The sequence below is a fragment of the Staurois parvus genome, unplaced genomic scaffold (assembly GCF_062004578.1).
Source record: "Staurois parvus isolate SC_StPar_1 unplaced genomic scaffold, SC_StPar_1.0 ptg000203l, whole genome shotgun sequence".
Classification (NCBI taxonomy): domain Eukaryota; kingdom Metazoa; phylum Chordata; class Amphibia; order Anura; family Ranidae; genus Staurois; species Staurois parvus.
In genome coordinates this window covers 1039745-1055529 of record NW_028317999.1, presented here as the reverse complement: position 1 = coordinate 1055529, position 15785 = coordinate 1039745, and the positions used below count along the sequence as shown (strand labels likewise).

Here is a 15785-nt window from a genome sequence, read left to right as displayed (position 1 = left end):
CATAGATGTACAATAATACATACAGTTCATAAAATCCGCTACACAGTGTATACTCCTGTAGCATACAAAAGTATATATTCAGTACAGATACATGTAATATTAATATGTTCCACAATGAAGGTGTACCGGATCTCGGCAAAGATTTAAGAAACTATACTCTGGTATTGGTAGGTATAATAACTCGACATGTTTCGCAATAATATCGCTTCTTAAGGAGTTGTAAGAGGATTTCTACACAAAGGAACATAAGTTGGTAAGCAACATTATATATTGACAAGTATCCACATTACAGACTAGTTCAACAAATTGTCGTACCTTAACCACTTGCCTACAGGGCACTTATACCCCCTTCCTGCCCAGGCCAATTTTCAGCTTTCATTGCTGTCACATTTGAATGACAATTGCGTGGTCATGCAACACTGTACCCATATTAAATTGTTATAATTTTTTTAGATAGATAGAGCTTTCTTTTGGTGGTATTTAATCAACTCTGGGTTTTTTTTCTTAAACAAACCAAAAACAACTAAAAATTTTGAAAACAAAAGTTTTTTTCTTAGTTTCTGTTATAACATTTTGTAAATAAGTGATTTTTCTCCTTCACTGATGTGCGCTAATGAGGCTGCAGTGACGGGCACTGATAGGCTGCACTGATAGGCGGCACTGATGGGCACTGATGAGGCACTGGTAGGTGGCACTGATGGGCATTGACAGGCATCACTGATGGGCACTGAAAGGCAGCACTCATATATGGCACTGATAGGCAGCACTGAAAGGTGGCACTGATAGCCAGCACTGACTGGCACTGATAGGCAGCACTGACTGGCACTGATAGGTGGAACTGAAAGGCAGCTCAGATGGGCACTGATATATGGCATTGATGTGCACTGGTAGGCACTGATATGTGGCATTGATGTGGCACTGATGGGCACTGGCAGGTGGCATTGATGAGCACTGACAGCTGGGATTGATGGACACTGACAGGTGGCACTGATGGAGCTACACTGATCATCAGGGCACACCGAGCATCAGTGCCCTGATGATAGGTGTCCCCTCTGGGGAATGCAACAGGAAGAAGGGTCAGCTGCACACCCGAGGATGGATGAATATAGTGTGTATTTATTGATCCATAGGACACAGAAAACACCAGGACATGAAAACAGCGTGACAGCTCGTGAGGAGAGAAATGCCAACAACTGGCATTTCCTTATTTACATGTGATCAACTGTGATTGGACACAGCTGATCACATGACTGAGCCGACGTCTTCGGCTCTTTCCGTTGATCGGTGATCGACCGATCGCCACGCTGCATGCCCCCGGAGCGGCACACGCGTGGTCAGAGTGGAAGGATGTTATGTGACGTCCTCCCAGAATGAGAGAACCAGCTTGCTCCAGTCATTTCCTTATATGGCAGGCGGGAGGTGGTTAAAATACAAGTATCTGTACGAGAGCTGTGGAGGAAAGCATTCAGCCATCCCATGCGGGGCCAGTCAATGAGGGGATCCCCACAAATCAAAGGGGCAAGCGGCATGCTCCCCAAAACTGCCTGATGTGTTAGAAATACATAGCTGTTAGAAAGACAACATAATAGGGGCCTCCTAGGTGGTAAATACAACTATAATTGTAAGTATTGAACTAACCTCCCCACTAATTGGGATGCAGTAACCTCATTAATTCTGGTCCAAATAGGACACATGCAAAAAAGACTAGCAACAGACTAGTACAGGGGTAGGCAACCTGCGGCTCTCTAGCTGTTGCGGAACTACATTTCCCATGAGGCATTGCAAAATTGACAGTTACAGCTATGACTTGCAGAGGCATGATGGAACTTGTAGTCCTGCAACAGCTGGAGAGCCGCAGGTTGCCTACCCCTGGACTAGTATAATATATGAGAAGGTCCCTGCAAATGACACAAAAGAAGAGATAATTAAATAGTATTCAATTTATAAGGCAAATTAATCCCATTGATCCCTTACTACTGGAATGTTACACACTGACAATTAGTCAAAATTCAATACAAAGGGAGGAGGAGGAGCATTGTCTATACCCCCACAGTAACCATGTGTTGGGTATCTATTCCCATATTTCAATGTGAAATCGGGTGGAAGCACCCTCTCCTAATGTTTCTCCTTTTTAGGTTTATGTGGTGATGTATAACTAATCCAATTTTACTATTGTTCTATTATTGTTATTCCAGAATCAATTTTGATGAGCCAATATGGACTTTGTAGGAACTGCTTGGACAGGATATATGGCAGAAATTCAATTCAGTTGCAATACACTCAATAGAGATGATGAGAGTCTTCGGTTACTAAAAAAGAAATCTAATTTATACTGACATGTTGAATTTTTCCAACAATATATTAAAGAAAATATTAGCCCCATGGGGTTGAGAATACAAGTTTTTCCTACTGTTAAAAATGTCACCACAGAGTTTAAGATCTCTTGGGAACTGGTACTCACTAAATGTAGTATAGATCTGATGGAACTCTTAGTCGGATAGTATCAAACTGATATGAACCTACTTGATCAGGAATTACTATTACTCAACAACAAATATGAATTAGTCAAGAATCATACACAATATGAGGGCAAATATCAGGAAGTTAAAGAATACATAACCAAAGTCAACAAAGAGTTTATCTCTTAAAAACAGATACAAATTTCCAAGGACCTTTTGGCCTTCATGGAGGGATATGCCTGGGCTAACCCAACATATAATCGCGGATTACCGCGCCAAGGCGATTCTAATTTGTTATTTAATGAGTATGCAAACATGGATGAGGGCACTGAGTCTGATTCATCCAGTTCCTCTGTCCAACAAACATTATGAGATTACCGCATGCATGGACCACATAACACTCTGATTGGTCCGCGTAAAATAAATTATTATGGGGGTGGACATGGTTCCTTCCATACTCGAAAAAGACGCCCCTTTCAATTCCAACAGTTTACCCCAGGTATTCCACAGGTCCCGGCTGTTTAGACTGCCTCAAATAATAGGAAGCTTCACAATGGCATGCAATAATCACCTAGGTCAGGTGGCCACACAAGCTTTACATATTATTAATCCACAATCTGGTAACGCCCTATATCGAGTAGATTTGTGAGTCAAACTTGTTTAGACTACAAGGAGCTAATCAATGTGGCCTACTTAGAGGCATTAATTAATAAAGACACTTATAACTTGCTTAACCCACAATATCCCCATAACCCCACGTTTTATGCATTACCTAAAGTTCATAAAAATCCTATAACTCCACCAGGCCGACCTATTGTATCGGGGACAGGTTCCCTTACTGAAAATGCTAGTAGATTTATTGACTTCTTTCTTATGCCCCATGTAGTACAACTGCCATCCTACATTAAGGATACTTTGGACTTTTTGAGACACATCGAAGGTTTGTCGGTGTCTGCTGGCGCCCTGCTGGTGGCTCTAGATGTGGAGGCTTTTTATTCCAGCATCCCTCATGAGCAGGGTGTTAAAATGGTATGGACATTTCTATTTGAACAGGAATGCTCCAAATGGGAATTCAACAAGTTCCTATTAAAACTTTTGTTTTTTATTTTGACACACAACTGGTTCCTGTTCAAGAGATCCAACTACCTTCAGGTACAGGGCATGGCCATGGGCACTTGCCGGGGTCAGAAGCCAGGAAGGAGTCTTGCCAAATCCGAGTCGGTATCCAGGAGAGCAATGAGAAACTAAACAGGAGCTTGCTGCTGTGCAACAGCCAGGACACGAATGCAATGGACAGCTACAAACAGTAGACTTATATGTGATAAGCCGCCACCTCCTGGGGGAGGAGCCGTAGAGGGCTGAAAGCATAAAGGATCCCACAATGCTTTGCAGACACCTAAGATGGGTGCCAGCACATGGAGCAGCACAAGCCCTGAGGAAAGGTAGGACCTTGACAGTACCTCCTCCTCAAGGGCCCCTCCCCCTCCGCGGCCCAACATAAGGCTTCTGGGGAAAGCAGGCGTGAAAAGCGTGGAGGAGGGCAGGAGCATGAACATCTGTGGAAGGAACCCAGGAACGCTCCTCGGGACCATAACCACGCCAATGGACCAGAAACTGCACCCGACCGCGGACCAACCGAGAGTCCAGGATGCGGCTCACCTCATACTCCTCATGACCGTCAACCCGGATAGGATGAGGCGGAGAGGCAGTAAAGCAATTACAGACCAGAGGCTTCAACAGGGATACATGGAAGACATTGGAGATACGCATCCCAGGAGGAAAAGCAAGGGCATAGGCAACCGGGTTCACCCTGCGGAGGATGCGGAGAGGACCAACAAAACAGGGAGCCAGTTTCGGTGCGGGCATCCGAAGATTGAGGTTATGAGTGGACAACCACACCCGATCTCTGACCTGGTATGAAGGAGCGGGCAACCGTCTACGATCAGCCTGGAGCTTCTTGCGCTGAGCTGAGTCCTTCAAGGACCTCTGGATCTGTCCCCACGAGGAACGCAGGGCAGCAAGATGATTATCCACAGCCGGAATGTCCTGTGGCAAGAACAACTCAGGCAATACAGCGGGTTGGAACCCATAGTTGGCCATGAAGGGAGACATCCCGGAGGAGGAGTTGACAGCCGAGTTCCTCGCAAACTCTGCCCATGGCAGGAGATTGACCCAATTGTCTTGATGTTCTGAGATATAGCAGCAAGGGAATTGTTCCAGGGCCTGGTTGGAACGCTCTGCAGCCCCATTGGACTGCGGGTGGTAGGCCGAAGAGAAGGAGAGTTTGATACCCAACTGGGAGCAGAAGGCGCGCCAAAACCTGGACACAAACTGGCTCCCACGGTCCAAGACAATCACCTTAGGTAACCCATGCAAGTGAAAGATCTCCCTGGTGAAAACTGTAGCCAGTTCTTGCGCAGTCGGCAATTTCTTGAACGGAACACAATGGCACATCTTGGAGAAACGATCAATGACCATAAGAATAACCGTATGGCCTCGAGATGCAGGGAGGTCTACAATAAAATCCATGCCCAGGTGTGACCAGGGACGCTCCCTATTGGGAATGGGTTGCAGAAGGCCCAATGGAAGATGCCGAGGAGATTTATTCTGGGCACAGACAGAACATGCCGCTACATTTGAGGCGATGTCGGAACAGAGAGATGGCCACCAGAATAAACAAGAAATGACCCAGGACAACTGATTCCTTCCTGGATGACCGGCAGTCTTGGAATTATGGTAGGTACGCAGCAAGCGGGTGCGCAATCCCTCAGGTACGAAACATCTACCAACCGGTCTCTCAGAGGGAGCATCAGTTTGAGCTGCCAAAATCTGCTCCCCAAGGGGAGAAGTCAGGCTGGTACGAATAGCAGCCAGGATCTGATCCGGAGGTATGACCGAGGTCGACTCAGAGTCCTCCCTGGACAGCTCAGAGTATTGCCGCGACAAGGCATCAGCCCTGACATTCTTGGAGCCAGGCAAATAGGAGACCACATAGTTAAAACGCGACAAGAACAGAGCCCATCTGGCCTGACGGGGCGTCAACCTCTTAGCTTCCGAGAGATACGTCAGGTTCTTGTGGTCAGTGAGAATGAGGACCGGAACCGCAGAACCCTCAAGCAGGTGCCTCCATTCTTTGAGAGCCTGAATAATGGGCAACAACTCCCTGTCTCCAATCTGGTAGTTGCATTCTGCGGAGGAAAGCTTCCTGGAGTAGAACCCACAGGGAAGTAGGGGTCCATCGGGCAACCGACGCTGAGACAGGAGGGCGCCTACTCCCATCTCAGATGCATCAACCTCGAGGACAAAAGGCAACCCAGGATTGGGATGAGACAGTATCGGAGCTGAAGCGAAGGCGGATTTCAGAGCTTCGAAAGCTAAGATGGCCTCGGATGACCACTCGTGAGGATTACTGCCCTTCTTGGTCAGATCTGAGAGAGGCTTGGCCAGCGTGGAGAAGTTCCTGATAAACTTTCGATAATAGTTGGCGAATCCCAAAAAGCGCTGAATGGACCGAAGACCACTGGGACAAGGCCACTGCAGAACCGCTGAAACCTTTTGAGGGTCCATGGAAAATCCCACAGCGGAAATGATGTAGCCCAAAAAGGCAACCTGGGATCGGTGAAATTCACACTTCTCGAGCTTACAGAAAAGCTCGTTCTCACGTAACCGTTGCAGCACCCACTTAACATCCTGGATATGAGACTCCATAGACGCAGAGTAAACCAGGATGTCGTCCAAGTAAACCACTATGCACTGCTGCAACAAGTCGCGAAAGACATCATTAATGAACTCCTGAAAGACCGCAGGCGTGGTACACAACCCGAAGGGCATAACCAGGGATTCATAGTGGCCGGTTCTGGTGTTGAACGCTGTCTTCCACTCGTTGCCCTCCTTGATCCATACGAGGTTGTACACAGCCCTAAGGTCGAGTTTAGTACCATTGCTCCCTTGAGGCGGTCGAACAACTCGGTAATCAACGGAATTGGGTAAGCATTCTTAATCGTGATTCGATTGAGACCCCTAAAATCAATGCAAGGCCTCAATTCATCGCCCTTCTTTTTCACAAGAAAAAGCCAGCTCCTGCTGGAGAAGTAGACTTGCGAATGTGCCCCCGGGAAAGCGCATCCGCAACGTATTCCTCCATGGCCTGATTCTCCGCAACCGAAAGAGGATACACCCTGCCACGCGGAGGAGTGGCACTGGGTTGTAAGGTTATGGCACAATCGAATGACGATGAGGAGGCAGAGCACCGGCGCGCACCTTGTCAAACACGTCCAGGTACTCCCCATAGTCAGTAGGCAACACAGAGTCCGAGCAGGCACACGACACCTTAACAGGTCCACGGATGCAACCGGCCCCACACTGTGGAGACCACGAGAGAATCTCGGCCGACCGCCAATCAAAGGTCGGATTGTGTTTCTGAAGCCAGGGATATCCCAAAACCACGGAGTAGTGCGGGGAAGAAATTACCTGGAAACAGGCCAACTCCCTGTGAACAGCCCCAATAGCTACTTTAACCAGCAGGGTCTCGTGGGTAACCTGCGGCGGTTGCAGGGGCCTGCCATCTATCGCCTCGAGGACCAATGGAGTAACTCGAGCCTGCAGAGGAATGGGGTACTGGGCAGCAAACGAACAGTCCATAAAGAACCCGCCAGCACCAGAGTCTACCAACGCCTGGGCCTTCACCGAGCCTTCCGCCCAAGAGAGGACAACGGTGATTAGTGGTTTATCTTTGCAGGAAACCGGGGACGAGGAAACTCCACCCAAGATCTGCCCACAACAGGATCTCAGGTGCGAGCGTTTCCCGGACGGACCGGACAGGACTGCCGAAAATGCCGAGAGGCCCGCTCCCCCCCAGAAAAGCAAGCAAACCCCAGCTGCATGGGCTCACCGCCAGACAAGCCATCTTCAGGAGGCGTGGGAGGAGAGGGAGGAATGGATGGGACTGAAAACGTAGGCGCCAATCGGTTAGGAGGCCTCCGCAGACGTTCCTTAAGTGAAGGCCTCTCCCTGAGCCTGGTGTCAATCAGGATTAGGAAGGAAATGAGTGCTTCGAGCTCCACAGGCAGTTCTTTGGCTGCAATCTCGTCCTTCAGCGCATCTGAGAGACCATGAGAGAAAGCAGCCACCAGAGCCTCATTGTTCCAACCCACCTCTGCCGCCAGGGTACGAAATTCTATGGCGTACTCGGCAACGGTTCGTGAACCCTGATGCATGGACATGAGCAGCTTAGCAGCAGAGGCGGAGAGAGCAGGCACATCAAATATCGTACGGAAGGAGGCAACAAAACCGGCAAACTCATGAATCACAGGGTTATCGTTCTCCCATAAGGGATTTGCCCAGGCCAAGGCCTTGTCCGAGAGCAGCGAGGAAGCCCACCTTTGACCTCTCAGTAGGAAAAGCATGGGGTATCAATTCAAAATATATGCCCACTTGGTTAAGGAAACCCCGACACTGACTCGGCTCACTCCCAAAGCGCTGTGGAAGGGGGGCTGAACCAATCATACCTCTAGGCACCGCAGGTGCGGCAGCAGATGCGGAGGTAGGCACAACAACCGGAGCAACAGCATGAGCGACCACAGGAGTGATAACCGTCCTAATAGCACCAGGAATAAGGTGCGCTATGCGTGCAAGCAACATCTGCAATGCCTGAGTGAGCTGAACCAACAAGAGATCCTGCTGATCAAGTCTGGCAACCAACATAGGGAGCGAGGGCGTACCTGCACCGTCAGGATTCATGGCATTTGTGTAGTGTCAGGGAGCAAGGAGCCAGACACACAAGGAGGTGCAATTAAAGGTAGGTTTATTATACAAAAACAAGACAGAGTCTATGCAAGTCCAACAGCAACAGCGGATAACTTGGTAGAACAGTAGCCAGGAAGGATGGTCGCCAGAGCCGGGGTCAAAAGCCAGGAAGGATGATCGCCAGAGCCGGGGTCAGAAGCCAGGAAGGATGGTCGCCAGAGCCGGGGTCAGAAGCCAGGAAGGATGGTCGCCAGAGCCGGGGTCAGAAGCCAGGAAGGAGTCTTGCCAAAGCCGAGTCGGTATCCAGGAGAGCAATGAGAAACTAAACAGGAGCTTGCTGCTGTGCAACAGACAGGACACAAATGCAATGGAAAGCTACAAACAGCAGACTTACTGTATATGTGATAAGCCGCCACTTCCTGGGGGAGGAGCCGTAGAGGGCTGAAAGCATAAAGGATCCCACAATGCTTTGCAGACACCTAAGAGGGATGCCAACACATGGAGCCGCACAAGCCCTGAGGAAAGGTAGGACCTTGACAATAGGAAAGCCACGTCTTTACGTCACAGGCTCACCAAAAGCCATTACATGACCAATCCAACCCACACCAAAGCCCATTCTGTAGGGATGTTTAAATGCACCACTGTAATTCATGTCCTTTGATCAAACTAGGTAAAGTATTTACTTTACCTAATAGGGAAACCTTTTGTCCCAAAATCTGTGCAGATTGCAACACTGGAGGTGTGATATACCTTATGACCTGCAAATATGGGGCCTTCTATGTGGGTAAAACCATTGGGAAATTACGGTATAGAATCAATGATCATATATACTATTCTGCTAACGGTAAAACGATCACTCCAGTCAGTAGACACTTAGACCTATAACACAGATTTGACAGCACTATGGTTTCATTTTCAGAAGCATTCTGGATTGAACGGTTAAATGTCCGCCAGGCATTAATGAAACTCTGTCTTATAAACCATTTCTGTAATTCATGCTTATTGTGGTTTAGGCTCTTGAATATGATAATACTATCTAAGCACTATTATAGACATAGTGTCAGGGAACAAGAAGATCGCCGCAGCGCATGAATCTGCGCATGCGCAGGATCCCGACAAGGCATACAGGAAGGCGGGCACTAGGACCCAGGCTCGCCTGTCACCAATGACTGAACGGGCAGGCACTAGGACCCAGGCATGCCTGTCGGCGCTGGGCGGGCTATTTAAAGAGCACCTCCCTGCTCATTCAGTGCTGACTGGTCTTCAGCTTCCCCCAGTGTCCTGCTTGTTTCCTGTGCGATTCCTTTGGTGCTGACGCGGCTTGTTCCTGACCCAACTCTGATTACTCTCCTGCTCCTGGTTCCTGACTTCGGCTCTGCTCCTGACCTTGGCTTCTCCTACTAATTCCATACCTCGCTGAACGACTGTTGATGACCTGGCTACCTACTTGCTCTGCTGCACATCAGGCATTACCCAGAACCTGCTCTGTCTGCTACTACAGTATTCCAGTCAGAGGATACACTGCCTTTCCAGGCCATCACCTGCAAGAGAAGCAAGCAACAACACTGGCGCTCTTGTCCCCCTGGTTCCTAGACTCCCTGTGTTCCAACCTAAGCGGGGTCAGGGCTAGTGACACAAGTGAGGCCGACCTCGTCAATTCAGTCTCCTATCAGGTACGTGACAGTACCAGTCAGCCATGATGGAGTCTGAAAGGGAGGCCTCACAACTGGGGGACATTTGCCAAGCAGTAACCACCTTGTTCCATGTGATGCATGAGTTACAGAAAAACTTTGAACACTTGGAGAGTAAACTGCGGACCGATTCTAATGTCCTCTTAGACACAGACCTCAAGACTATCCTTGATGCGGTCATGCAAACAGAGACCAGTATAACCATTGAAGCTTCTGCCCACACCTGAGTTCTTTACAGGGGATCGCAGGAAGTTCAGCACTTTTCGTAACTCCTGTGAGTTATATTTTTCCCTGCTCCCCAGGACCTTCTTGGCACCTAACACTAAGGTGGCATTCATTATCACACTCCTCAGAAATGAACCCCAGTCCTGGGCCTACCACCTCCGTGAGCTACATGACCCGGCCTTAGCTTCTGTGGACTCATTCTTTACAGCGATGGCACAAATCTATGATGATTCCTTCTGGCGCCAAACTGCTGAAGCAATGCTCAGTAAGCTACAGCAAGGCCAGAGACCTGTGGAAGACCATGTCGCTGATTTCCATATCTGGTGTCCTGATACCCAGTGGAACGAGTCTGCTCTCCGCCCCCAGTTCTGTCTCGGTCTGTCCGAAAATCTGAAGGATGAGCTGGCTCGAGTGGGGGTGCCAACCGGGTTGGAGGGTCTGATAGACCTGGCGATTCAGATTGACCGCTGAATTCGGGAAAGGCAGAATGAGAGGTCCAATGGGAAGATTTTGATATGCTCTGAAATAGGGCCTCCTACAAATGTGGCCTCATCAGCATCATCCACCAACTCCATTAGGAGAAGCTTCTGGAGACCACAATTATCCGCAGCGGAATGCCTTCGCCGGCAGAAGTCCAACCTCTGCCTCTACTGTAGTGATGCAAGTCATTTCGTGGCCACCTCCCACAAGTCCTCTCCCAACTGTTTCCACATGATGCACCCTCAAGGGACAAATCGAGCACATCTCTCCTTTCATCTGCAGCTACAATTAGCCGAAAGGACAATCAGGGTCCCGGCCATTATAGACTCAGGTGCCTGTAGCTGCTTTATGGATGCTCAATTTGCTACACAAAACCAGATTCCACTCCGTAACAAAACAAAGAAACTTGCAGTTCACCTGGCAGACGTATCTGGTATCAGTTCTGGCCCTGTGACACAACCGTGCCAATATTCTGCTACTCTACTTCGGGACACCAGGAATTCCTATGTTTAGACATCATTACCTCTCCGATCTTTCCAGTCATTCTCAGCATGCCTTGGCTAAAGGCCCACAACCCAACCATCAATTGGCTGTCCGGAGAAATTTCCTTTACCTCAGAATATTGTCTGAATCACTGTACCCCCAAAGGAACTACTGAGGCAACCCCTCTTCTCAGCATTCACTCTGATCCTGAGACCATGAAACTTGTTCCTGCAGCATACCATGAATATCTGGACGTCTTCAATAAGAAAAGTGCCAACTGCCTTCCTCCCCATCGCTCATACGACTGTCCTATTGAGCTCCTGCCCGGTGCCGAAATCCCTTTTGGTAGAACCTATCTCTTATCCGAGGCTGAATTAGAGGTCCTCCGGGAATATATAAATGAGAGCTTGGAAAAAGGCTTTATTCGGCCTTCTACATCACCAGCAGGAGCCGGTATCTTTTTCGTGGAGAAGAAAGACCATACTCTCAGACCCTGTATCGACTACCGAGACTTAAACAAGATAACGGTAAAAAATCGTTACCCCCTTCCGTTGATCCCCGAACTATTTCAAAGGCTACAAGGAGCATGCTTCTTCACAAAACTGGACCTCAGGGGGGCTTACAATCTGGTGAGAATTCGGGAGGCTGATGAGTGGAAGACGGCTTTCCGAACTAGGTTCAGACACTTTGAATATCTAGTGATGCCCTTTGGCCTCTGTAATGCCCCGGCACCTTTCCAACACCTGGTCAATGATATCTTTCGAGACTACCTGGATCTATTCCTTATCGTCTACCTGGATGACATTCTGTTTTTTTCTAGTTCCATAGAAAGCCTCCGGGAGCACGTAAAGAAGACTCTGGATAGATTATGCCAGCATTGCTTATACGCAAAGGCCGAGAAATGCGATTTTGAGAGGCAATCCATCCAGTTCCTTGGGCTAGTGATCACTTCTGAGGGCATCTCTATGGACCCCCAAAAGGTGTCCGCCGTCTTAGAATAGCCCATCCCAGGAGACAGGAAAGCAGTGCAGTGCTTTATAGGATTTGCTAACTTTTATAGAAAATTTATCAAGAATTTCTCTGGAATTATCGCACCAGTAACGCAGCTTACCAGACAGCATACCCCCTTTAAATGGACTCCTGAAGCTCAAACAGCCTTCGAGCAATTAAAGGCTATGTTCACATCCGCACCCATTCTGAAGCATCCGGACCCTGCTCTCGCTTTTGTCCTTGAAGTTGACTCAAATCCTTTCTACACCCTGTTGCATTTTTCTCCCGGAAATTGAGTGTTTCCGAAAGGAACAATGATGTGGGAGACAGAGAATTACTCGCCATTAAGGCAGCATTGGAAGAATGGCGCTATTTACTGGAAGGTGCATCTCATCCCATTCTCATCTTCACTGACCATAAAAATCTTGAATACCTGAAAACGGCAAAACACCTCAGGCCACGACAAGCTAGATGGGCACTATTTTTCTCTCGTGTCACCTTCCATCTGACATACCGTCCTGGATCTAAGAATGGCAAGCCTGATGCACTCTCCCATATGTTCCCCGACCCAATTGTGCAGCCTGAACCCGACACAATCCTGCCTGCCAAAAACTTCTTACTCCTTCAGACGGACCTTGTCACGCAGTTTAAGGAAGCCATGAATAGTCATCCACCTCCCATGAATATGCATTTGCAATTAAAGGATGGTCTGTACTTCCACAAGGAGCAGATCTTTGTGCCCGAAGAACTCTGGACTCTTGTTCTCCAGCGATGTAATGACCATCCACTAGCAGGTCATTTCGGGATTCACAAAACTTCTGAGTTGGTTTCCCATTCTTTCTGGTGGCCAAACACAGTGAAGGATTGCCAGGACTATGTGAGATCTTGCACAGTCTGCCTGAGAAATAAATCTGATAAAGCTAAGACTTGGGGCCTGTTGAAATCCTTGCCCGTATCGGAAAAACCCTGGAGCATGATCTCAATGGATTTTATCGTCGAACTGCCACCATCTGAAGGATTTACCACTATCTTCATAGTGATTGATCGCCTGTCTAAGATGGCTCATTTCATCCCCTTGAAAGGGACTCCATCGGCCACAGAAACTGCCTCCGTTTTCATCAAGGAAATCGTAAGATTACATGGCGTTCCCCTGAATATTGTATCTGACCAGGGAGTGCAGTTTACATCTAAATTCTGGAAAGCTCTGTGTGAGGCATTAGATGGACAGACGGAGAGGACAAACCAAACTCTGGAGCAATACCTCTGATGCTTCTCCTCGTATTCACAAGACTACTGGGCTTCGCTCCTTCCATTAGCAGAATTCTCCTATAACAATTCCATCCATTCTGCTACCAAGCAATCTCCGTTTTTCTGTAACTACGGATACCACCCCACCTTTCTTCCAGAAATACCAGTAGAGGCCGCTGTGCCGGCAGTACAAGAAAGGATGGAGTTCCTCAGGAGGAACAGCTAAATCCTACAAAAGACAATTTCCGAAGCTCAGGTGAGCAACAAGAAATTTTTCGATAGGAAAAGAAGGGGTAACCTGGAACTGAAATAAGGGGACAAAGTCTGGCTATCCACGGCCAACCTGAAACTAAGTTGTCCATCAAGGAAGCTTGGTCCAAGGTTTCTGGGACCATTTTCTATCAAGAGAAAGGTGAACCCTGTAGCATTTGAACTAGAATTACCTAAAAACTTGAAGATTCACCCAGTATTCCATTGCTCCTCGTTGAAACCACACATCTCAAGTGGGTTTCCCAACCGGAATCCGGAGGTGCCTGAGCCATTGCTGGTCGAAGGGAATGAAGAGTATGAGTTTGAGGCTATTCTGTACTGTAGGAAAAGGGGTGGACAGACCCAGTTCCTCATCAAATGGAAGGGTTACGGACCAGAGGATAACTCCTGGGAACCGTCCACTAATGTCCATGCCCTATGGATAGTTTGAGCCTACCTCCGTCGTCATCCTGAGAAACGAGCCCTAGTGGGCATCCGGAGGCTGCCCATGGGGGGGGGGGGCAATGTCAGGGAACAAGAAGATCGCCACAGCGCATGATTCTGCGCATGCGCAGGATCCCGACAAAGCATACAGGCAGGCGGGCACTAGACCCAGGCTCGCCTGTCACCAATGACTGAACGGGCAGGCACTAGGACCCAGGCACGCCTATCGGCGCTGGGCGGGCTATTTAAAGAGCACCTCCGTGCTCATTCAGTGCTGACTGGTCTTCAGTTTCCCCCAGTGTCCTGCTTGTTTCCTGTGCGATTCCTTTGGTGCTGACCCGGCTTGTTCCTGACCCAACTCTGATTACTCTCCTGCTCCTGGTTCCTGACTTCGGCTCTGCTCCTGACCTTGGCTTCTCCTACTGATTCCGTACCTCGCTGAACGACTGTTGATGACCTTGGCTTTCTTTGACCCTGCTCCTGTTCTGTGTCCTGGCTACCTACTTGCTCTGCTGCACATCAGGCATTACCCAGAACCTGCTCTGTCTGCAACTACAGTATTCTAATCAGAGGATACACTGCCTTTCCAGGCCATCATCTGCAAGAGCCGCAAGCAACAACACTGGCGCTCTTGTCCCCCTGGTTCCTAGACTTCCTCTGTTCCAACCTCAGCGGGGTCAGGGCTAGTGACACAAGTGAGGCCAACCTCGTCAATTCAGTCTCCTATCAGGTACGTGACACATAGTCTATAATAGTGCTTATTATGTACCATCTCATTTTTTAATATACGAGGATATTGTACAATTTAACTAGGTTTGTGCTTCGGATTGTTACCATTGAAAGGATTCTGGAATATTCTTTGTGATGGCTATAATCGTTATCATGGTTGATTACTATTACATGCATCTGTGTGAGGGCATGGTTTCCCATTGGGAGATCTACTAGGAGGGGGGGGGCCATTGTCCCTGTTAGTGGGCCCTATGGTCAGTGGGCGGCCAGTGGTGCCACGACAGGGGTTTCCTCTGCAAGTTTGGGGGGAACTCTGGAATCACGGCGCTCCATGGTCATTGCTGCCAGTGCGGTGATGATCCACGATGGCCGCTGGTGTTGCCATCGTGCGTGTGCACCCAGCCATTAATATGGTGATGGGGTTGCATGTGTGGTGCACATATACGCGGCCATAAGTGGCCGGGCGTGGTGACGTCATACGCCGCTTGTGATAGTGCTGGCGTCCTGCGTCAGCATCCCTCAAATTGGGAGGGTGGGTGGTGGCCCGTGAAACTGTGGTGGTGGGGCCACACAGGTTCAAGCTGATTTGGGACCCGTTATGTGACGTGGTGGTGACAGTCTTAACAATTAGGCGGTTCTGGGGTCTTTCATGGTCAATGTACCCCTGTCTATGCAAACAGGTATAGTGGAATGATTACCTGTTACGACATATATGGGAATTCTATGCCAATTATAGGGCTGCATGTATAGGGCTATACATAGTTGTTTGGCGGTTTGTTTTTTTTACAGATAGATACGTGACTGACCCCACTCGATTACCTTAACAAGAATATTACTACACTACCACCATTAGGAACCTATCCTAGATCTTGGTTCTATTATATGCAAGTAAGGCCTGATACATAGTCCTCCTCCCTCCTTTGTATTGAATTTTGACTAGTTGTCAGTGTGTAACATTCCAGTAGTAAGGGATCAATGAGATTAATTTGCCTTATGTATTGAATACTATTTAGTTATCCCTTCTTTTGTGTCCTTTGCAGGG

General features: G+C 48.5%; 1 pseudogene; it reads left to right on the top strand.

The window, feature by feature from the left end:
- The first annotated feature begins 2216 nt into the window (after positions 1-2216).
- LOC149461404 (uncharacterized) lies at positions 2217-2831 on the top strand (annotated as a pseudogene).
- The last annotated feature ends 12954 nt before the right edge of the window (positions 2832-15785 follow it).